The 25,286-nt window shown below is 40.1% G+C and overlaps 1 protein-coding gene and 1 long non-coding RNA gene across 4 annotated transcripts in view; one reads left to right on the top strand and one right to left on the bottom strand.

Moving 5' to 3' along the window:
* Cadm1 (cell adhesion molecule 1) overlaps positions 1 to 25,286 on the top strand; it is a 318,385-nt gene that overhangs the window by 110,861 nt on the left and 182,238 nt on the right. The window lies entirely within an intron of this gene.
* Positions 4,842 to 13,342, bottom strand: LOC127689120 (uncharacterized). The gene is made up of 4 exons (XR_007978838.1): positions 13,194 to 13,342; positions 12,612 to 12,677; positions 11,871 to 11,938; positions 4,842 to 7,704 (listed from the first exon to the last, which is right to left on the bottom strand). It is a non-coding gene; the product is annotated as an uncharacterized LOC127689120 (long non-coding RNA).

Genomic DNA, 25,286 nt, shown 5'->3' with positions numbered 1-25,286 from the left:
ATTCAGTTGAAGTTGGAGATTCCTCAAACGAGAGTACATTAAGAAATAAATATAATTAAATGCTTGCAGAGGTATGTGTCTTCAGCAGGAACTGAATTGTAATAATTTTTAATCTAGAAACTTCCTCTTTTGTTTTGTTACTTGTGTCACCTGGCCCTTTCCTCAGTGACAGTGGGTGGCCTCTGTTTCAGCTTTCCTTTCTGTTAACACGACACTTACATCTGGCCACTGCCATCTACTTTAATAAATGATTTTCACCCCCATATCCCCACCCACCCCTGTCATTCTCTCTCCGTCTCTCCTCCCGTTTCCTATTTCGTTCTTTTTGTCCCCTTGCCTCCTTCTTTCAATGAATGTCACAGTGAATGCTCTGTGGAGACAGGTGCTCTGGGCTTCTTTTAGTGTCATAGGGCTGCACCGGTCCACCTGAGGAGCACCATGCCTCCCTGGGGATGATTGATGAATTTTAGTCTGAATGTATATACTTTAGCACATCTGAGCAGGAACAGGCAGACCAGGATGCCATGAGGGATGCCACCATAGCTTGCTCCATTCCTGGAAGCACCCTGCTGTTCTTTTCCCCTTCCTGTGAGGTGGGGACCCACAGGTGGGGACCCTATTGTCCTCAGCCTAATTTCAAGAGACCCAGGACTGGTATGACTGACAAGTGATAGTGCCTTCTGGCCAAGACAGGGATGTGGCACCCATGAACTCTTAATACTATGGTCAGAATCAGAGAGGCCTCACTAGGTGACATGCCAACATGGGTGGAGAAAGATTTCATGAGGTCCCATCTCTAGGGGAAGAGTTGCGAGCACTCTGCGATTGCTGAAGTGGGGGAAAACCAGTTTGTTTGTTTGTTTGCTTGTTTTTGTTTAGGAGATCACTACATTCGTAGGTGGTTAGCACCAAACACATGCAAAACGGGAATGCTAGTTGAATTCAGAAGTGTGTGTGTGTGTGAAGTATAACAAGGTAATTATAGAAGAAAGGGAGCGGTTGGGGGACATGAGAGACATTGGAGCAGGGAGAGGAAGGTTGATCTAAATGCAGTGTATCTTCCTGAAATCCTTCAGCAGATCAAACATAAAGGACAAGATTGAGGAGGAAGCTTGTCAAGGTGGAATCCACATCTTAAATGACTACTGAGGTGAAGTCAGGTTCCTAGTGTGGCCTCTTTAGCTGCCTTGTTTCCTCTGGTTGGGACTTTAGTAGCTCAGAGCAGACAGCGGGACAGCCACAGTCCAGCTGGTTATTGGGCAAAGAGGAACTTCTTCCTGTTTATTTTCTGAAGTAAGTTGATGGTTTTTAAGATTGTAACATTGTTTAGAATACTGAGGGGGGCTGTCCATTGTTTTGACTTACTACCTTGTGTTTCCAATTGTGATTAGTTTCTGTAAACATATCTCAACACTGCTTGGTGTTTTGTTGAATTCACATAATACAGTTAAGTTTTGTTCTTATCAACTAACACTGTGCTAACAACAGTGTCTAACATTGCGTCTATTTACACACTTGTGGGATGGTCACAGAAACAAGGTTGAGATGAGCAATGCTGTGGGTGTTATTCCACAGTCTCTAGGCCATGTGGGAGGCGACCTTAACACAAAACAAAACTTTATGTTTCAAACAGTGGTTTTAAACCCAGGGGATGTTGCAGCAGTAGTAAGAGTCCCTGAACCATTTGAGAATTAAGTTGTGCATCTCTACCCCCTCCCCCTTGCCTACAAATATTTCAAAGTCTATTTCCAAAGAGCAACATTTCCTCCTATAGCTACAGTACAGTTATTTGCTTTGGGCACTTTAACATAAAAGTGATGGATTTTTTTTTTTCTAATCTTCTGTCCATACATCAGTTTGGCCACTTGACCTAATGCCCCATACAGCATAAGATGTAGTCTGGAATAACATGCTGAAACTGGTTGGTCATCTTGGCACTTTCTTTTATTGGAGAACAGTTGCTTTGACTTGTTTCATCATATATGATTTTGCCATAAGAATTAGAATCTATTCCTCATGCCTTTGTGCAGAAAGTCCTCATTTGGGTTTAGTTGATGATTCATTCTGAACAGGTCAAGTCTGTATTCCCAGTCACACTGCTGCTTACATGGGGGTATCCTTCTAAATGTCTTGTGTCAAGAGGAATGAGCATTCTTGTGGGTTGTGATAGGGATTGTAGTTTTGTGTCTCTTGCCAGGGCATCATCTGATTTCTCACTGTGTGTTGAACATACATTCTCACAACTGATGAGGAAGCGCATGTAAACACATTGTTCCATTAAGATTTTCTCCTTAGATTCATGACAGTCCTGTTTGAACTTTTCTGTCCTGCAGTCATTTTCCAATGGTAGCATCCATTAGCATGTACTAGTCAATAGTGACCAGTCTTTAGTATTGACACACAGGGGACACACACACACACACACACACACATACACCACCACCACCGTTTTACTTTTTCTTTTTTGAGTTCGGTGTCTAACTATATACTCTCCAAAATGGTGGGAAGCCAAGCATGTGCTACCACGTGTAAGTAGACCTCCCGTTTTAATAATTCATATTTCATGCTACTAAAATTATTTGGGTAGTCAGATGCGTCTAGACTGAAGGAGCAGGAAGCCCTTGGTTTTCGTTCCTTTTTTGACCGGCCCTTGCCTTTTTTGTAAGTATAATGTTTTTTTATGGCGAGAAATGTTCTAGACTCATCTTGTGCCTTGTCTACTGTGGTTTTGCAATGAAACATTATCTGAGGAATTTTGGTTCCCTTTAAAGGAGAATTGTATTAGAAACCATCGTTAGGGTACTAGGTGTGTTATTTAACTTGGGGTTCCTATTTAGGTTTTCCCAAAAGTCAGTAAAAGTAATGTATTCATACACACATGAGCACATTTTAGGAGTCATAGACCCACACTAGTACTTCTTTCTAGTCTAAATTATTTCTACAGGGACTTTTTTAAGGTTTACTTTTATTATTTTTAATTATGTGTATATGCGTGTCTGTGTATATATATGCATGTGAATGCAGGTGCCATCTAAAATCAGAAGAGGGTGTCAGATCTCCTGGAGCTGGAGTTACAGGCATTCTGAGCCTCCAGATGTTGGTGCTGGGATCTGAACTTGGGTCCTCTGCAATAGCAGGATCTGCTCTTAGCTACTGAGCCACCTCTCCAGCCCTCGAAGGGGGTCTTCTTATATTTACTCCGTCTTCCTCAGTGAAACCCCCAGCTCCTTACAACTTTATTCAGCCTTGAATCACAGGCAGTGATAGGCTCAGAGCAACTTTCCCTAGGCCCCTGCAGAAAGGCAGCCTTTTAACGCTGGGGTGTGTCTGCCACACTCCCTCCTTCCTGGAGACTGTAGCACACACTTTTGAAACCTGACTTGAGCCCCTTCACTTCTCCCTTGTGGTTGGTGATTCATTTAAAGCACATTTGTGTTCATTTACCTCCTCTTGCTTTCAATTTTAGGTTGTTATTTTTTCCCAATTCTGATTTATTAGTTTTGTTTTTTTTTGAATATGGAGATGAGTCACATGCTTTGCAAGGCCTGTATTTATATAATAAAAATGTAGATGAAAAATCCTGAACAGATCTTACTGCTGAGATTGATGGCTCATTCTCAGAGCTAAAATCATGTCCTTCCTCCGTTCTACTAGGTCTTTCTCTGTTGTTCCTTTCCTTTCTCCCCATTCCCTTTCTCACCCCCTTACCCCTCTCTCTTTCTTCCCTCAGTGTACTTCTTAGAACCTGAAAGACAACACTTGATTGTTGCAGCTAGACTTAGATTCTTGTCTCTGGCTTTCATTGTTTCCTATCCCTGTGGTTTAACCTTGCAAACATCTCTGAGTGGTAGACATAGCACGCATGTGCTTTTTCCAGGAGTCAAGCTCTTGATTGTATCTTTTTAAATACTAAGACATAGAACAGTTTCACACAGAAGGCCATGATATACTTTTGTTCCACCTGAGTTGACTTTGAGTCATCATGGGATCTCTGTCTTTGTTATATTTGGAGTTGGTGACTATTGCCCATGTGATTATGAATATGTCTGCTTCTTGTTCAAAATTACGGCTAGGGCTTATGGAATGAGGGCCTCACAGAACTTAGTCTGAAATGCTGAATGAGCTGCCAAATGGCTCACTGCAGTGGCTCCAGGAAAGACAGAGATTTGCACAATGAGAGACGTAGCAAACTTCTCCATTGCCTTTTCCACCCTAGCCGGTAATTTCTTTAGTGGTAACACATGCAGTCTTAATAACTGAGTGTTCCCAGTTTTATCTTCTTCTCTTCTAAACAGTCTCAGTTTAGAAGAAACTGAAACAGAAATAGGTATTTATTTATTTATTTATTTTTTTTTTATATGTTTGTTTATTGAGACAGGGTTTCTCTGTGTAGCCCTGCCTCTCCTGGAACTCACTCTGTAGACCAATCTGGCTTCGAACTGAGAAATGCACCTGCCTCTGCCTCCCAAGTGCTGGGATTAAAGGCATGTGCCCCCACTGCCCAGCAGAAATAGGGGTTTATATACCAAAGAGAATTTGAATATGTAAGGAGGGGTCTACCAGTCAGTTTTGCTTGTGATTCCTCTCATAAACAAAAGAAATCAGGCATGCATATGAAAGGAGGTCATCTTGGAGTAGCTAATTAGACGGTCAGGGTCATCTAGCTGTAAAGTCAATGCTTTATCTGTGTATTTGGGAATTTTCTGGACAATTGTATACTTTTTTGATGCAGTTACCCACTAGCTGTATGGATGCCTAGGGTGACTATTTTCACTTTCTGTTTTTACATTTTCCTGCTCATAAGCAATTACAAATTATTCAGGTTTATAGCAAATCGACTTTGTATTCATTCCAAGGCAAACATTCAATATAAGACACAGTTCTGAAAATGTATAAGAGAATAATTGAGATGACCTTTAGAAGAACTTCCCTTAGGAGGGTCATGTTGGCGACATTGGCTGGCCAGCACACTTCCCTACTGCCCAGGTTGGTGACATTGGCTAGCCAGTACACACCTCTGCTGCCCCTTTCATCTGTGACAGACATTAACAGACAGAGCCCTGAATTAAGCAGCCTCACATACAAGAAAAGCTCTGAGACAAATCTTCCATGTTTGATTCAGGAGCAGCAAATCCTTTTTCCACAACGCAGTATTTCCAGCCTGTCATGTAGTGATCCTCTTTCCCACCTGAATTTAATGTGCCATTTGTTTCTCCCCTGTTCTTTTGTTAAAAAAAATTTTTTTTTGTTGAAATTCCTTTTCTTTCAAAGCACATTTAAAGAAATGAATATATGCTTCTCAGTTATGTGGGAGAACGGGAAATGAGTATGAATGTGTGTTTTTTGTGAGGGCTCTGAGCACAGTGATAGGACCTTTTTAAGCTCTACAGTGCAGGGAGGTGAGCTATCCATCAAGGCACAGCCTTGGATTTGGGTCTTCTATTTAGATTAGGAATGTTAAGAAAGATGGATGGTAAATGTCTTTTAGCTGCGTTGTCCACAAAACATGAAATGAAATCTAAAGACTCTCAAAGAAGGTTTCAATTACACTAGCAAATGACTTGAACAGGGATTGGGGAAGGGGAGGTCATGGGCCAATGGAATGCCAGTTGTGGATTTATATTGTTCCAAATGAAAACATTATTTCCATTAACCCCTTTCCTCTAGCGCCTCCACCAGAGTTATTCTCAGATTGTACGTTCGTAGGTGTTAGTCACACTTGACGGAAATACCTTATCACCGCGGTGGATTGCACAGCCTTTCCGTAGCTGGGGGTTTTTCTCCCTGTCCAACCCACAGTCCCAGCTTGCATTTGGCTAATCTTCTGGAGGTGCACTGGAACGCTTGTGTTCTCTGGGCTCAATTTGAAGATGCAGCAGTGAGCTGCCCAGTGGTGGAGGGCATTTCTAAATCGTGTAGTTAACACCATTCTAAATGCAGTCTAATTGTGGTTTTCTCGAATAAGCTAATTGATGGCCAGATCACACTGGGAACTGGAGTTTGAGGCAGGGAGGGGAGTGATTTCAGGTTTAAGGGTGACTCTGAATGAATTTGCCCCTTATCTGCTAGTGTGGGCTCCAGTGTGGTTTTTGCCCTCTCATGGGAAATAGAGGAAAGAGTTGGTAAGCAGAGGGTGAAACCTTCTTGTCCTGAGCTGGCTGTAGTATGCACTCAGGTAGGCACTTTAAAAGAATGCCATTAATTTGAATAAAACAGGAGAAGGTAGGTACTTTGTACATCCATAAAGCACTGAAGGGGATAAATCCAATTATCTGTTCAATATTTAATGGCCATAAAGTTAAAAATTTTAAAGGCAGTACCTTGGAGACTGCTTAGTCAATTCTGTCCATATTATTTTTGACATTCAAAAGTCAAGGTAGAATAGCCATATCGGCGGCTGCGTTCATCGCAGTGCTCTACTGGTTTAGTGGCAGTGACCCCGGCTTTGTGATTCTCCAAGCAGATGTGTTGCTTGGTTTGTGGCTCCCCGCCCCCAGTCCGTTTAGGGGTGCAGGGTCTCCTGAGCCCCTGGCATGCTCCTTTTCTTTCAGGCTCTTGCTGCTGTCTCTTGCTATGAAGTGTCGCTCAAGACAGCGGGCAAACAAGTAAAATACAAAAGTCAGGGTACAAGCCCACAGTCTAGATTCAACTACAGCCTTTAAAGAAAGTAGGATTTCCTTAATATTTCAAACGTTTCCATCTGAGAAAGTCTTGAAAGTACCATTAAACCCCAGTTCTATCTTTATCGATGTTTTATACACCTGTGCATTTTCCGAGCGAGTGGTGGGGTAAACAGTTAATGTATTAGTTCCTCCTGATACAGGTGGGCTTTGCTCTAAGTGTGGTCCAGAGGCAGCTGCAAGGCAAAGCTTCTAAGGAAATCGATGCAGTAGCCATCATTGGGATGTTTCTCAATATGACAGAGATCTTAGGACATGCTCTTCTTTCTCCTTGCCTATTAACTAACATAGGAACCCAGTCAGCCATTAACAGGCCCTCACCTCCAGGGTAGAGACATGGCTCCCGCATTGCAGAGAACTCATTGCATTCTTCTTTTTAAAATTCTGATTTGTGCTTTTTCTTTTGAATCATCGATCCTTCAATCCCCTCCCTCCCCCAGCCTCTCTGCTATTTGCTTGCTGGGCATTGGATCCTTTCCATGTGGCTTTGGTTATTTTTTTTTTTTCCTGGTAGCTTTTTGCTATTTACTTTTAAACTTATACTATGTATAGATGAATGTTGACATGAGACAGGTGTACTGCTAAAATGTGCTGAGGGAATCCCACAGAAGGCCACTCTGAGGGAGATTAAAGAAGCAAGTTAGTATACTGCATGGATTCTGAGACATAAGAGGCCTGTTCTGTCTTAAGATGTATCAGGCTGTGAAGAAGGGCGTGTCTCTGTGGGCTCCTTAAGCCACCTGTGTTTTTCCCAGGGAATACGCATAAAGTCTTTCTCTTTCTTTTCTATTTTGCTACTCATTTCCCTTGAAAGGGAGTGTTGCTTTGCTCTGCTCTATTTTCAAATGCAAATTCAACTTATTCCTGTCACATGCAAGGTCTCTCAGGATGATACTCACTGAAATCTAAAGCCATTTAGCTGTCCTGGATCTTATAGCTTTAAGTAGATTGTTCTATGTCTTGCTCCAAGAGTCTTGAGTGATTTGGCTGTTAAAGCAGCAGAAACCTTTGTTTTCTCAGGTTCCTGTAAAGAAAATGAAGGTGAGAAAATAATAATTTCCAGGATAATTCAAAGAAAAGATTTAACATACAAATCCCTAACATGCTACTGCACAAGGACTTCCAAATCAGCTTATGTCACACTCAGCATGACAATTGTTAAACTCACTTATTTTTAAAGAGCTTTTATATGTGATACCCTGAAAATGTCCAAGAGGAGTGGGACATAGCACCACACCTCTGGACCGTGCCACAGAGCTTTCTGAACTTGAGCTGAGTCCCTTATTTGTTTATTCTTGATCTACATAGCCCTTGGGTGGCCAGCTTTGTGAGCGCAGGACCCCTTCCTCCTGCCCTTCATACTCCCAGAACATAGTGTTTTTCCCGAGTTTCCCTCCTGTCTTTCTATTGCCATTACCATTTATACAATATTTCTCTCTTAAGTTGATTGATTTTTTTTCCTACTCAATCACATCTAAATTGGTATAGGCCATGAAATCACAGATTTGTCGGGCTGTATTTTTTATATGCATTGAAATTAAAATCCCAATTATTAAAACTTATGAAGCTTATTTATGTGCCACTTCAGATCCACTCCTGTGTATCACACTGGAGAAACACTGTCATAGCATGCTTTTGCAGTTTCAAGTTTGATGAACATTGGTGGGAAGAACGGGGATAAAATTCATTCTGGGCTCTGTGTACCAAGCCTTGCTTTCAGTGGTTTATATGTCTTTTTCTTTAATCCTTATGACTCTAGTGAGGAGAACGCCCCTGATTTCACACTAGAAAATACAGTTGTGATTGCTCTTCACTGCACTGGGTTGCCTGAGGCAGGAAGATTTTTGAGGTCAGCCTGGGCTACATGAGAAGTTCTGGGCCAACCTGGAGTATCCCCAGTGAAACCCTGTGTTAAGACAACACCAAGGGGAGGGGGTGGGGGAAACCTGAAACACTAAACAACTGAGTGACCTTCTCAAGGTCAAATAGACTGCTTAGTGACAATTTGAGCTAAAACAAGGGCCGGTCCTCGGAGTTCCATGTGCTGTCTTTGGTATGTGCTGCTGCTTCCCAGTAATTAGTGAATTAACCATGTGTATTCCTGTAGCAGTCTGCTCTGCCTGTGTCAGTTTTCAGCGATTGGAGGAGTGCCACACGACTGGTATTTATAGTCTGTGATTTGCCTCTGGAGCTGCGTTTCTCACCGTGCTGAGCTGTTGCTACCTTGGAAGGCTTGGATGAGAGAAGGCCTCTTAGCACGTCTGGGAGCTGCAGATTCAGTTTTGATTTTTAAAAAAATTTCAAAAGTTTCACACAGTTATTAAGTGTGCGCGCACACACATTTGTTTGTAAATTCTTGTTCCTATGAGTGCTTGGAGGCCAGAGGAAGATGCTAGTGTCTTGCTCTGCCATCTCTGCCTTGTCGTCTTGAGGCAGTGTCTCTCTGAACTGGGATGTAGGCTGGCAGTCAGCAAACCTCATTATCTCCCCGTTCCTGTCCCTGAAGCACTGATGTTACAGGTACAAGAGGCCATAGATTAGGCTTTTTATGTGAATGCTCAGGGCTTGAACTCAGGTCCTCATGCTTGCACAGCACAGAGCCATTGAGTGTGGTGTAGATCATCTCAGACCTTGAACTTCGATCACATTCTCAAGGATCGAGGATGTGAGTCGAGTCACCATCTTATGCTAAGTGGACTCAGAGACCCTCCTTATAGTCCTTTATTTAATTACCTCTAAGGAGTCTCACTACACCCTTTTAAATCGCTTACTCCAAACTATCATCTTTTATGGTTGTTTTGTTTTGGTTGGTTGGTTTGTTTCCCCCTTTTCATTCTCCTCTTCCTCTTCCTTCTTAAGACAGTCTTGTGAGCTTGAACTCTATGCGGCCAAGGTTGATCTTAAAGTCCTGGTCCTCCTGACTCCACCTCCAGTGACATGCCACCATGTTCAACTGTCACGTTGTCAGGGGACTCGATATTTCCTTCAACTTAAGCTTTTAAAAATATTGTTTCCCTTAAGATAAATTTAGCATACTCTTTTGCCCTTAAATCATTTGGTTCCCATCTCATATAATCATTAGGCTTGTGTTTTCACTCGGCCGGTCGGCGTACCCGAGACATTTAATGGGCCCACTTATGCTGATGGATGGTGTAATATTTTGAGGATCGCACACAGTAGCACTTTTAAGAGAATAATCGGAACTGGCACGTGAGGAATGTGGCTTGCTGGAGTTGCACACTGAAGCCACGGGAGCTCAGTTTTGAGTTAACTTCTCTTTAGCTGCCAGCGGACCTTGTTACACTTCCCTTTCCCTTGATTATATCGTTCCTGGTTTCCTGTCTGACTTAATTGCCAGATTTACTCTATATCTTCCAATTCATGGGAAATGGGGAACTAGGCAAGCTGCCTGTCTTTCGTTTTTAACTTTAAGGCTGCTTGGCCTTCAGTTTTGAATAGAGAGGAGCAATGAAACCCCTCTCAAAAGTCATTGCTGAAACCCAACATTGTCACAGGTGACTTTCTGTAGATCCTTCCCATACCAACATATCAGTGGGCTTCTGATATATGGCCTATACTACAAGGGGAAGAAGAGACTACAATTTTAAAATTCTTTCATTATAAAATTAATTGGTGCCTCAAAGAAATATTGATACTATATTTTATGACATACCAAAATGGCAGATAGTGGAGCTGATATCTTGTGTGTTCATGTTAATAATCTCATAAAACCTGGAGAATGAAATGAGCCATAATCTCATTTTTAGTCTCAAAAGGTGAAATTGATTAGAGGTGGTGACCACCTAGTCCCCCAGTGCTGCTCAAAAATAAATAGCGATTATGTCCACACAGTGTTCCCTTCCTACTCTCAGGCATATTGCAGTCAAAAATCTAGTGCAGCATTTTGTCAGTTAAAGAATATTTGGAACATCTTTATCTTGCCCGTTATTTCCTCCCTTGCCCAAATGCATGAGCTGTTGCTATCACAGACAAACCGGGCTATTTTGGGTTCTGTGAAGTGTGGCAGCACTGTCCCCATGTGGGGCTGGCTTTCCTTTTCCTCTGCTGTTTTCCTCAGCCTCACCTTTCCGTTAGAAGGAATAATAAGTTAATTGTCGCTATTGTGAGCATTTTAATTGAAGATAAACACATTTTCTTTCTAAATGTCTTCAGTATTACATATCTTCGGTTTTATTATCCTAATTTCAGTAGATTGCCAAAGCCAGATAGGCTTAGCAGCCCTAACCTGATTCAGCATTCATTACTTCTGCTAAATCAAATAAGATCTGGCTAATCGAAACATGGCTTGTGGAGTCCTTCTCCAATTGAATTAGAATATTGCATGTTACGTTGGGTTTACATGTGTATACCAGGCACAGAACTTTGCCATACAATTTGGAAATGCTCACTCTGTACCCTCCAGTAAAAGATATTTATCATTTATTGCAAAAGTCTCCTCTTTGGGGGAAGTCTGTGAATTATTAAATAATAGAATTGCTTGAAGGAAGGGAGATGGAGTTAGCTCATTGAATGTGCCATTGAAGGTTAGGAAATTAGGTGTCATCTCGCAGATTGGCACACTTTTTCTATAAAGGGCACATAGTAAATATGTTAGGCTTTGTGGGCCATACGGTCTCTTTCACAGCTCTTCAACTTTGCTGTTGTGGTGTGAAAGCTGCTGTAGACAATATGTAAACGAATGAGCATGGCTGTGTGCCAATAAAACTTTATTTATAGACAGTGAGATTTGAATGGCATAGGATTTTCATGTGTTGTGATCTATTATTCTTAAAATTATTTCTCAACTGTTTAGAAATGGGAAACTATTCTTAGCTCATGGACTGTCCAAAAGCACATGGTTTGTTAGGTTTGGACTGTGAATCTTATTCTGCTGGCCCCCGTTTTCGAGAGCCCCCCTTCTTACTGTGCCAGAGTATTCTGAACTGCATGCATGCTCTTAGGTTTATATCTTTTGTGTAATTTCCTTTTTCCTCTCATTTGTTCAGTTCTTCATAATGTAGGAAGCATGGAGGCAAATGAATACTTCCCATCTCTTTACTGTCTACCCATCTCTGCTGGATGTGACAAAGGAGAGTCAGGAGTTCAGAGTCCAGCGAGAGTAATTTCTGCTAACAGTTGGTAGTTGCTGCTTAATTCTCAAGATGTGACAAGGCAGTGGAGTAGACTTACCTCATTTTCCCATGCTGGGAGATGATCTGTTAGTCCCAAGGATATCGTCAGCTTTCCAGTGAGTCTCCCTGCAGGGTCATTAATAATATTAGATTCCATAACTTGACCCTGGGTTTGAATGAGGACTTGTTGGCCCTGAACACTCGCTGCACAGACTTGCTGTCAGTGTTGGCACTGAAAGAAGTAGTCTAAGGTCACTTTCATTATCACACCTAACCACCTAACATGTATGTCCTCCAGTGTTCAGCTTGTGCCATAAGAGGGTTCTTGTTTCAGACAAATACCAGACATGACACCTCAGTAGTTAAGGATATGGTGAATCATGCATACTGGAGGTTGGCAGTGTTGTTGTTGTTTTTTTTTTTTTTTTTTTTTGCAAAAATGTTCATCAAGGGCGGAATTGATTCCTCAGCCCCATATTTTGAGAGATTTGTTAGTTGCGGAAGTTCAGTTTGTAGTTCATCAGTGGGCGCTCTGTCATCCGACATTAATGGGGGCTTGCCTTTTCTCATTTAGGCTTGTCAATGACCATGTATGCAAAGCGGATATACTTCATAGGACAGTTTCTAAATTCACCTTAAAACTATGAGAATGCAGGTTAATGTTATCTCTTGAGGAGTGAACTCTAGGGTAGCTTAGGTGTGTGAATTTTGTGACTGGCCATTCTGATGATCTATTCAGCTTCTGTGATTCTAACCCGTTTATTTCTTGAATCATTTACTCATTAAATAGAGGACTTACCAATTATGTAACCTTAGCTGAGTTCCGATCACATGACACCGAGTTTTCGTTTCTGTTTTCACCACCCTGAAAGCAGATGTTTTAGTCTGGGGTAATTTTGTGTGAACCTATTTTACTGGTTTTGTGGTTTTGCACTTGGAGAACCTGACCACCTCTTTGAAATGTTCTTTTTTTTTTTTCCCCTCCCAGTGAGCAGCTTATTTGCAAATGGCTTGGAAATCCTCCCAAGCATTGAAGCTTCCTCAAGGAACAGTGTTTTTGGTGGTACACAAAGTTCTGTAGGTCAGCTTGAAATCATAATGCTTGCAAGGAAAAAAATTGAAATTGACTTCAAAGGACAACTCTGACACGGTCAATTAATAATTAAAACAGTTTTTTAATGAGCTATGCAATTACCTGTGTGTCCCTGGAGATGATGGTTTATGGTATTATTCTAGTGCCCTTTCTTTAGTCATGGCGCATGACATTTGTAATTTAAAGCCGGCTAGACATTAAAGTGACAGAACTTTCATTAACCTTGTCTAAAGTTTGCTGGTGACAAATGACTTATAAAACATGCTGTTGTCAAAATATACCACATACCTTAAAAGTCTCCTGGGCTCTGAAAAACTGTATTCCCTGGGGAGGCCAGGGCCACCTGAGCGTCTGCAGGAACTCCCTGTGAGGACCCAGTGTCCGCATGGTCTCTGCCTACTTCAGGAAGTGATATCTGCTCAGCCAAATCTGCTGACTGTTTCATGGCTGTCTGGTTCAGGTGGCTTTCCCATGGGTTTTATACCATGTGACTTTGTTTTTAACTAGTGGTTTATGACCATTGAATATTTTCCTCCAAATTTGCCTTGTCATGTAAATTTTCAATTTTAGAAACATTTAAAATAACAACAGGTTGAAATTACAGCATTTTTTTTTTGAGTTGTTACTGCTTGTTTTTCAGATTCTCAACTACCCAATTGTGCTATGGCTAAGCACTTGCCTATCTATCTATCTATCTATCTATCTATCTATCTATCTATCTATCTATCTATCTATCTATCTAATCTATCTATCTATCTATCTATCTATCTATCTATCTATCTATCTATCTATCTATCTATCTGCCTGTCTACCTATCCATCTATCTATCCATCTATCTATCTATCTTTCTATCTATCTATCTATCTATCTATCTATCTATCTATCTATCTATCTATCATCTGTCTTTGTTAAATTTTTCAAGTTTTTTTTTGAGAACCCTAATATTTTGTATTTTGTATTCTCAAATTTTAAGAATCCTCTAACTTTGCTATTTTCTTCATATTTCCTTTAGAAGAATATTTAGAAATGTTATCAAGGAAGATATTGTACTAGGATATCCTTTTGAAGTATTATTTTTACTTAGTAGTGCTTCTATTTGTAGCACTACTATTGGTAACACTATGATCATTCTCTGTGGAAGACTTACAACTAAGGGACAAATGATGGCATTCTTGTCCTCTAGGTGAACTTGAATTCAGTTTCAAGATTGACTGATACCAAAGCTTGTTTCACAATACTGAGAGATACACTCTTTTAGTTCAATTTGCTTTGTTCCACATAACTTGAATTATTTTTTATTACATTTTATTTAATTTATTAAAAATCCAACTAATTTCATCTTTATACTATATATCAATACCTATAAGTACATACGAGTGTAATACCTTTAAAGTCAAACAAGAAAAGCTAGGCCGGCCATGATGGCATATGCTTTTACTTTCAGCCCTCAGGATGCAGAGGCAAAAGGATCTAAAGTTAAACTAACCTAGGTTAAATAGTCAGTTCTTGGACATCCACCAAAACATCGTGAATCTCTCTCTCTCTCTCTCTCTCTCTCTCTCTCTCTCTCTCTCTCTTTCCCCTCCCTTCCTCCCTCTCTCTCTCTTTGTCTCTGTCTCCCTCCCTCCCTCCCTCCCTACTTCCCTCTCTTTCTCTCTCCCCCCCCCCCCCGTCCGCCTCTCCCTCCCCCTCCCCCTTCCTCCATCCCTCCCTCCCTCTTCCCCCCTTTCTCTCATGAGGGGGGAGGGAGGCAGAGAGAGAGAGAGAGAGAGAGAGAGAGAGAGAGAGAGAGAGAGAGAGAGAGAGAGAGAGAAAGAGAAAGACTAATTAAAAGACCTGTTAAAGGAATTGGTTACCATCTTTTGACCCAGCTATCACATGATAGATGCTCCCTAAGTATTTGCAGCCTCTAACGTAATATCCTACATCTTTTGCAGCCTCTAACGTAATATCATCCTACATCTTTTGGGGCTGTTTCTCAGTTACCTCCCATAAGGTTAACGATTATAATTTTCATAACAATTTTTTCAAAGTCTCTTCATTTCTAATGTGAACATTAAACATTATGAAATGTTAAAGACTCCTATATTGTTGAATAAATCCTCATCTTCGCGTTGCCAAGTTGTATTCTAGACTTCTGTGTGCTCAGGGAGGGGTCTTCATTGAAACAGAACACAGAAAGCATGGTATATAAACACACCCCTCAATAAGAAAGCATCACAAAGTAAACACACAAGTGACCATTACTCAAATCAAGAAATAGAACTTTACCAGCTCCCCAGAATTCTCCCTCATGGCCTCTTAAAATTACTGCTTTTCTTCTCTTTCCAAAGATAACCCAGACTTGAACTTTAATGCTACAGTTGTGTGTTTTTGTTTGTTTTTGCTTTTGACATTTTAAAATTTCTTATTGTGGAAAATGTCAAACATACAAAAGCAGAGGGACTTGTATATTGAACCCTCATGTTCCCATCACTCAACGTCAACAATTATTAACTCGTGGCCAGTGTTATTTCATCTATAATATCACCTGTTCACCTACCACAGGTCGCTTTACAAAACTGCAGACCTTAGAGCATCTCATCTATAAGTATTTCACTATATACCTCTGAAAGAAAGACTCTGTATAGAAGGTGACCACAGTTCTTTCTTCACAAGTAAACAAACATCATCTCTGTTCATGCCAGCATCTAAATTTTTATAGTTATATCATAATTATTGATCTGAAGACATACTTTTGTTTGGTTGACTCAAAAGTCAAATAAAGTCCATAATTTTTAACTACTGATAAGTATGTCAGGCCTCTTTTAACTCCATTTTCCTTTTCCTTTAAAATGTATTTGTTCAAGAAACTGGGCCTGTCCCGCAGTGTTGCACGCAGTGTATCCTTGCTAAGCTGTTTTGCATATTTCTTTATGTTTTGATATCCTGCAAATCAGATGATTATTAGATTCAGATTTAATTTTCACTTTAGTTTTTGGGAAAGGGGTACACGAAGGGTAATAATATTCCACACAGAGCATACCCCTGTACATTTTTGCATGGATGATATAAGTCACTGTTTGAAGGTTATTGCCTAGATTTGTTGTTTTAGTTAGGGCTGCAAATGGTGATAACTGTGTCATCACTTCAGCATAAAGGGCAATGGCCTTGCTGTGTGATGATTGTACATAAAAGGTTATAGAAGTGATTCTACCCACTGAGCTCCTGGTTTGCAGGATTAGTTGGATCTCTAAGCCATCAGAAGTGATCGTGGAGTCTGTGGTTTGCTCTGTTTTTAGTAGAATGCATTTTTTCCCTTAGTGGATACTTGCAATTGGTACCAGCATCCAAAGATAAATACTCAATGTCATAGATCCCTTATATTAAAATGTTTGCATATACCTATGTACAATTTTAAATCATTATCACACACAATACAAGTGTTTTGTAAATAATTTCCATATTTTGTTTATGGAATAATGAAAAGAAAATATAGTCTGTGCATGTTCTGTACACATAGATTTTTTTCCTTCCAAGTATTTTTAACTTGTGGGTTCTTAGAAGCCGACAGAGAAAGCGCCTGTATTGTAAATGCAGAGCTTAAACGGTCTTATGTCTCAACTCATTGCAGTTTTTATTCATGTTGATTTTAAATTATCCTGATTTTGACTGTGGTCGTCTCTTCACTTTAATTTCTAAGACCTTTTAGCATGACTGCAGAGATTATGTTTATAACCTTTTCTGACATGCCTGTCTTATGAATGGCTTTTGTTTTACTCTTGCTTTAGACCTGAAGTCAGCTCTTTCCCCTAGGAACTCATTTCTTTCAATAGGAAGTGTGTTTAGAACCCATAGTCTGGTTATAGGGGATGACTTTTGCGGGGAGGAACGTTATTGTACATTTTTTTACTATAGAGAACTAGGAAGTATACCATCCTTGTGTTGAAGTTTAAAGCATAGCACTTGCCTTGACTCTTCAATTCAAATGAGTTTCACTTAAAGCCCTACATTTGTGTTTTCATTTGTTCATATAGAATTCTGACACGAACACTACAGTTTTTACACATTCACAAGCATGCACATACATACACTCATGCATGAAGGTGCACATGAGTGTGGACACATAATTTATGTAGTTTCTTAGAGATGAAGTTTGGACCTTGAATTTTTAACAAGTTGTATGGATAATTCTGATGCCCCACAATAGATGGAAACCACCTGCCTATCTACCTACCTACCTGCATACCTGCCTACCAGCCTGTCTACCTATCTGTGTGCTTGTCTGTCTGTCTCTCTATCATCTTTCTATATTACTGCTCTTTGTTACTGAATCTTGAACCTTCCATTTCCCTGTAAGAATTGTCCTCCTTGATGGACTGTATCCATCCATGTTCCATCTGAATTGTATTTCTTGTTTAGCTGCCAGCTGTCTATATACCTAACAGAAAACGCTGTAGTCATTTCAGTCCCATGGAAAGCAGGCTACAGTTACCTTTGGCCACTTGAGTGCTAAAATTCAGGTGATCCTCACAGCTAAAGCTGTGCCTGAGGCCAGAGAATCTTCCTTGCTTTGAGCGGAATGCCTGGTACAGCAGTAGATTTGCTCAAGGGCAACTCTGCATTTGATTAAATATCAGAGCAATTTATGTCCTTGTACCCTTGTTCCCTTTCTTTCCTCCTATGCAGAAATGTTAATTGACAATCAAAGGAATAACAAGTGCATACCTGAATTCACAAGCCTTTGGGGCCCATCTTTAATACCTCAGCGGTGCCAGGCCTGGTTGGGGTCATGCCTTCTCTTATCCCCACTCATCTGAGAGTGCCTTGTTCCTCTTCTGCATCTAGAGTTGGAATATCTGATGCCAGCTTGTTCTTTTATGGCTTTTTTCCTCATAACAGACTACAAATCTACCTTGTTTCACCAACCTTTTTTGACTTAGTGTTGTTCATGGGGTAAAGGGGAGCCTGGAATGAGTATATCAGACAATCAGGTGTTAGTTCAAGAATATAGTAACATTGATTCTGATAATTATTTTAACTTCATTTGCTATTAGCTTAGCTTTGTTATGTGGTTCACGATTGCCGTCATTCTTGAGAGCAAGGTTGGGTGATCAATGTTACTTTCAATGTGCTGTGTAAAATGGTACTAGAGAGCAATTATGTAACTTTGGTGATGTAGGTCACACATCTTGTAAGCAGTGAAGCAAGTACTCATGTCTGATTTTTTCTGTTATATGGCCCAACTCTTTGGGAAAAAAATAGCGTCCAATATTACAGTACAAGTAAAATAATTTTAGAAAAGGTCAAAAACCAATTAAAGAAGAGAATGAGAATTCTGCTCAGTGCCTGGTTGGATTTATTCTTAGATTTTTGGCACTGAATTTAGCTTTGAGTTTTCTGTTGGTTAGCCAAGACATAAAAGGAAAACTTTGGCTTGGGTAATGCTTATCTGATTAAGGAAAGCACATGAATTCACATGGAATACAGACATTTTCTTGGCACTGAATTCTTTGAGGAATACATTATATGATTCTACTAAGAGATGTTCGTAACAATGAATTATACCTTCAACAGCAATTTTATAGGATATAAACTTCAAAAGGACATTTTTCAGGTTCTTTTTAATCAGTAGTATGGGAATTCACTGACAATGTTTTCCATGTGGGAGAATATAGGTACAAGACAGCAGGTTTGATGGAAGCATTTGTCCTAGATTGCAGTGTGGGTGCATCAAGCCCATGTTTTTACTTTTAACCTATGTGCTTTTTATATTTAATGTAACTTCCTCATAATAAGTGTTCTGTTTGGTCTTGGATTTTGCTTTTCCAGTATTGCAATCTCTGTATTTTTAAGGGTATTTAGAGCATTTACATTTAATGTATGATTAAGACAGTCACATCATCTTGGGTTTTTCACTTTCCTCAGGTGCTGTTCTCTTTTCTTCCTTTCCACCTCTGTTTCGAGCTAGATTATCTCTCCTGAAGGTTCACTAGCTGTAATTTTCTTAAAACATATTGGATATATCTTTAGCTTATTAAGTCTGTCTGCAAATGAATGTGTACTGTAGTAACTTAAATCTGTATATTGTTTTCCCCCAGCCTTTGTGCTACTTTTCTTCTACATATTTATTTTATATATTAGAAACCCTACAATTTATTATTATTGTTATTATTGTTATTATTATTATATTATGTCAGTGACTTATTAAATAAGTATATAAAAGAGGTAACAGTCATTCTGTGTTTACCATTTGAATCACATTTTTTATTTATTTTAGTCCTTTCTAGAGTAATTTCTCTCTGGTATGTGCTTCTTTTTTACTGAAGGCACACTTCCCTCTTTCTTTGGTAGGTTTTTGGTTAGGTTCCATGCTTCATTTGCTTTAATCTTTTAAAATTGCTTCAGGTGGCAGCCTGTATTTGGTTCATGCATTTAATACTCAATTGGGAAGTGAAGTCTATTAATTTTATATATAAGTTTAATTGTTAGTAGTTCATGCTGAATTGTTTAATAGCCAAGACATTAGCATTCACTGTTGGTTCTTCTGGCTTTCCCTTCAGAAGTTTATATGTAAGAGTCAAGATGAAGAATGTTATACCTCAAGTTGTGAGTCCAACTGTATTGCTGTGCTGGAAATGCTGTAACCAAATATTATAGGCTGGATAGGTTAAACAGCAGACACTGATTTCTTATATTCTAGAGATTGAGGAACAGAAGATGAGCATGTGGGAAAGCTCAGCCTCCCCCATTCCCTCAGCTGTGGGTAGCTACCATCTCGGTTTCTATCATCTGACCTCCTCACTGGCACACTCACACACACAGGTGGGGAGAGGAGCTCCCCGCTGCCTGCTCTCCGATACCTCTTATTAGGGCACTAATCCCCCATAAATGCTCAACGACCAGGACCTTATCTTACCTACTTTCTTTCCAAAAGTCCCATTCCACATATCATCACGTTGTTAAGGACTTCAGTTTAAGAATTTGGGGGTGCACACACATCCACAGTAGCTACCTTAAGCTCTGGTCAATGTGCATCACTCTAAAAACCCAAAATATTCCTCCTTAGGAGATGTAGGTTGAGAACTTGAAGAAACACTTTACTGGCTCGGTAGACCAGAGGCGTGCCTGTGCTTATCTCAACGGAGAATCTGTATTCCTGTCATTCTGGTGGAGGTGCCAAGAAGTTACTTAGTTCCACTGTATTAACAACAGCCAGATATCTGTTTGAATCAGGAGCATCTCGAAGCAGGAGGGGAGGGCCAGGAAGATATGTGTTCAGCATCTCCTAACATCTAAGTCTTAAGTGACAGGTTTGTTGCCTGGAAAATGGAAGTGGATGAAGAAAGTGCTGCGGCCTCGCTGTGGAATTATGCATAGGAGCTTGTGCTTGACCGAGTCTCCCCAGTCACTTCCAATTAGAGTCAGAACCTTGCTCAGATGTAATGCTGCCTTTTCTTCTTAGGATATGAGGTGGACGGGAGCGGTCCACTGGATATCAATGAGGAAAAGTGTCACGTGTGTGAGGCAGGTGCGTTTGTGTTTTTGGTTTAGAGGGTATACTCAAAGTATTCTTCTTTGATTTCAGAACTGTAGGGTCACAGGATGCCCTGAGGTTTTTGCTCATTTCCTGTGAGATCAGGATTTTATATTTTAATTTACTCTGTTGCTTGTTACACACCTAAGACGTATTTTCCCCAGTGATAAAATGCAATGATAAATCAAATTGTGACAATATTTGTCAAGTTAAACAAGGTATCTCTGCTAGGATTCTTGCAGTAAATAGGATTACGAAATTCTGCATTTTCAGTTGATACGATTGCTTGCTTCCAATGACTGACCACTTGTATTAGCCTCCTGGATGTGCCTTGTGTTTACACAAGGTTTCACAAGGAGGTCTTGGGAGAAGTTGGCTCAGATTTCAAGAGTTTTCTCTCTTACAGTAGCAGTTGTGTTAAAAAAAAGATATTTTAATGCATTTTTACTTTATATGAGTGTTTTGCCTGCATGTACATATATGCACCACATGCATGCCTAGTGCCTGAGAGGCCAGAGGGTGCCAAATCCCCAAGAACTGATCTGCGAGTTGGGAGCTGCCATGTGGCTGCTGGGAGCCAGACCTCTTCTGGAAGAGCAGCCAGTGAGCTTCACCCTGAGCCATTTCCCCAGCCCGGACAGCCACAGTTGGGCAGCGTGTTAGGGTTTTGATGTCATTTTGATTTTCTTGTGAACCAAAATGCTGCTTCCAGACCCCCTGCTACCTTCCCTAAGGAACAGGGCCTCCTCTTGTTGGGAATCTCCAACAAAATTTAATCACTTAAACATTTTTTTAAAAAAGAGGATTCTCATTACTCATAGGCACTGGGGTTTTGCAAATGCACAAGATCTCATTCCCTCTCAATCAGCTACTAAATGGGATTGCTACTGACTACTTGGGGCCATTTCAATGGAGCACTAGCTGAAAACTCAGTTTCCTGGGGACACTGGCTACCTCATAAGTGCTCCATTGGCTGTAGGTGATTGGTGGCTGCCATGTTGGACAGTACAGGATAGCAGATTTTTTTTTTTTTTTTTTTACATTGCAGAACCTTTCTTGTGTGTAATACTAGATATAAAGTATTCAGATTTATGTACTCTGTAATGTGTTTGTTGTGGTAGCTTTCAGTCATGTTAACCCAAAGATGAAATGGGAAACAAAAGCATGATACAAGAAAATTTCCTGTTGGGTATTGATGTGTTCTTCTCTACATAGTTTCCTTTAATATTAAAGTATTCCTCACTGGGATATTATCCTTCATAAAAAGAAGCCATTGTATATAGAATTGAGATTTTACAAAGGCTCTAATATTATGGGTAATCTTTCAATTACTTCACTTTGAACATCAAAATGGCCTCCCTGAATGCTTGCATATGATGCTTAAAGAAGTTACTTGGCAAAATCTGAAAAGGAGGGAGAAAAATTTAACACAAATTTAGTCATTTTGACATTCTCTCAAATCTACATACGTTGGGCATTATCATAAACAAGCTTTGAAAGAATAGATAAAACAACAACACAGAGTCTATGCTGTGGAGAATAGAGATCCCAATTATGTGTCGGCAGGACGCGCAATAAAGCGGCCTGCTATTTAAGTGAATTGGTGCTTGTGGTAAATGTGTCATTCATGAATTTTAAAGAAGTGTTATACCGCAGACAACCTGGATGAGAAAATGATTTGCTCAGGAAGGTATCAGAAGGAAAAGTGGCTGCAGCGACAATAAAGGCACTTTTGTGCCTGGAGAGTTCTGAGTGGAAGAAACAGAGTGTTTCTGTAAATTAAATATGCGCTATAATGGTGCATGTCAATCTGACCATGCCTTGGAAGTAAATGGAAGAAATACAGTGCCTATACCTTAACTCTGTCTGTGTCTTAAGAGTCATATAAAGAGGTTGTGAGGAAGCCAAACTGGGCAGCAGTGAGCAAAAGAGCTCGCTGCTGACAGCTGAGCGGTGGAAGGAGGGACACACCTGCAGCTGGTCCCCTGACCACCACACGTGCACCTGCAGCTTGTCCCCTGACCACCACATGTGCACTGTGGCCCTTATGTTAACCACCCCAGGCCACCCAGTAAAACAAATAAATGTACATTTTGAAAATAAAAATAAAATATTTTGAGGGGATTATTTCATATGGAATATTGTGGATTTTTCTGGTAATCAGAATTACCTTAAATTTGGATGCATGGACTGTTTGCTTCGGGAAATGTCTTAACTCTCACTCCCTGGAGAATTTGTTAAAGTTTGTAGCGTTAGGGCAGATAAAAAATTTTAATCTATTGAAAATGAAGCATGGAGACGGCTTGAGTTACCCATTAATAGGAAGAACATATAGAATATGTACAATTTTATGAATGTAAATACTAGCCATGTACAGGAAAATACAGTGGAGGAAAGAACAGCATAGCAGCGGTGCTTAGCAGCAGCTGATGGGCTGCGGACAGGTGTGGCTCCCACAGTCCTTTATTCCTTTCTGTTCCATTTTTCTAATGAATATGCATTATTTTTATAATTAGAATAGAAGGAAAAGTGATCACTTAAAAAGAACATGTTCAGGAGAATCCTTGATATGATTTATAGGTCTGCACTTACAGGTTAACTCAAGTAAATGGAAGTGAACTCCTCGGCACAGACGCTGGCTCCTGTGGGCACTGGATAAGAGAACCCATTGTCTCTCTGCACATCTTGTTTCACCCATCTTTAGCAATGCTAGAATGTCACACCCAAGATAAGCCTCGGGAATGCTTCCATACATTATTAAGTAAGACCTGTCCTCTTCAGCGTGCATGCGTAATATGTGGTTCATCGTAGGCCTGGAGTATTCTGACTTCCATCCATCAGTGTGGAGAGATTTTGGACACTGGCATTTAGCATGGAGGAAACCCCTTAAAAGTGCTCAGCCTATTTTTAGCCCAATTATTTTTAATTCTCAGTGAAATAATGGAGACAGATTGTTTTAGAAGTAAAGGTAATTTCGGTCTGTTTTTATCTTTTTGGCATTGATTTATAATAACCTTGAAATATATGAATATATGTAATAATAGTAATCAAAGAAAAAGAGGCTATCAATTAGGAAGGAGGAGAGAAGGCTTGGAGGGGGAGAGGATTGGCATGGGACTAGAAGCAAGGAGAGGGAACGAAGAAGTGATAAAATTATATTTTCATTAAAATGCAAAAATAGCATTTGGTACCTTAACTGCTTATTTTCAGTTTTTTAAAATTATTTATTTTTTCTGGTAAATGCTGGACATTTGGAAGAAGTAATATTCTGAGAAATTTGAACACTAGGCTACCACTGGCATGCTATTTATTTCTTTTCTCCAGTGAAGCTTCTTGTATCACAGACTGAGCAGTTCATGGGCTTATTTCTTCACTTGAATGGCTGAAACGGGAAAACCGTAGGAACCTCCTTCGTTTAGAGGCTTCTTGAGACACAGGGGTGGGGCAGGGTATGAACTCACCAACATTGGAAGACCTGCCCCCACTGCTACTTTCTAAAGTCCTGCACTAATGACTGCCTGTAGACTGCCCTGCTTGTAGCTCTGGCCATCTGACACTAAAAAGCCATGTATTTTGTATTTTTGCATGTCTGAATCTTAGCCAGAAGAATTAAAAATAAATATTTCAGTAGGTCCTTGACTTTTCCTAACACGGAGCCCCAAGTCGGGCAGTTTGCTCAGTCCTTTCTGTTGGCCTGTGATTGTGCCGCACTGCGATACCTAATGTTTGCTTCTGATGACTCCAGCGTGCCTGCATTGTGTGATCAGCACACAGAAAATGCCAGCGCTGTCTGTGGAAGGCTGTATGATAACATGCGACCCTAGTGACAGAAATAAATGGATCCTGGGAACAAGGAGCCATTAATCTGGATAAAAATATTACCACACACTGGGCAGATTAATCCTGGCAGTTTAATGGTAGCAGCCTTCATTCGTAAAACCTACTTTGCTCCCACAAATGCCAGAGAGACAGGCAGACACCCCGATGTTCACCGAGACTCCTGTGGGACACTTGAGTAAAATCTTCCCATATTAGGGAGACTGAACTCCCAACTGCTCCTGTCCTGAAGTGTTCTGGCCTTGAAAATTGATTATTATTTCAAGCAAGGTTAGCATATAGGCTTGCTTTGTTTGTTTGTTTCCATTTTATTGCTTGATGTTTTGGAAAGCTTCACAAAATTAGCCACAGTTGGTGAACCCCAAAGAAAAGAAAAAGTAGACTTTTCTTTGCTTCCCTGAGTTCTCTTTAGCTGACATATAGGATAATTAAAAAGTTGTTGTAATCTGGAAGCACTGCCTCACACCTGTAATCCCAGCATTTGGGAGGTTGATCCAGGAAAATCATAAGTTTGAAACTTGTTTGAGCTATATGTTAAATTCCAACTTGGTCTAGGGTAGATAGAAACTCCTACAATAAAAATATTGTAAACGTTTTATCCAGTTTGATGTCAGTAGTCTCTTTATGAAAAATGTTAAAGCAAATTATAAACACTTTCTACTCTTGCTTTTAATGTCTCTGCCTATATCTGTCTATATAGGGCAAACTTTGGTATTTGCTAATATTTGATTTTAGATCAAGGCTTAATAAGTATGTCTTACCATGGTTTTTCTGTCAACCATATTCACAATACATCTTTTATGATTTTCATCTATCCATGTATGAACATACATATATACATAGTCATATATATTCTATGTATGCAGGCATGCGGCGTGTGTTTGTCTGTGAGTGGTTTTTGTGTGTGTGTGTGTTTGTGTGTGTCTGTGTGTGTGTGTCTGTGTGTGTGTGTGTGTGTGTGGTGAATGACACCTCTTAAAAACTGTATTCCAGATTAACTGAAAGTCTAAAAGAAATGGGTAGATTTC

This window comes from Apodemus sylvaticus, chromosome 7 (assembly GCF_947179515.1).
Source record: "Apodemus sylvaticus chromosome 7, mApoSyl1.1, whole genome shotgun sequence".
NCBI lineage: Eukaryota > Metazoa > Chordata > Mammalia > Rodentia > Muridae > Apodemus > Apodemus sylvaticus.
This window is presented reverse-complemented; position numbering and strand designations above follow the sequence as displayed.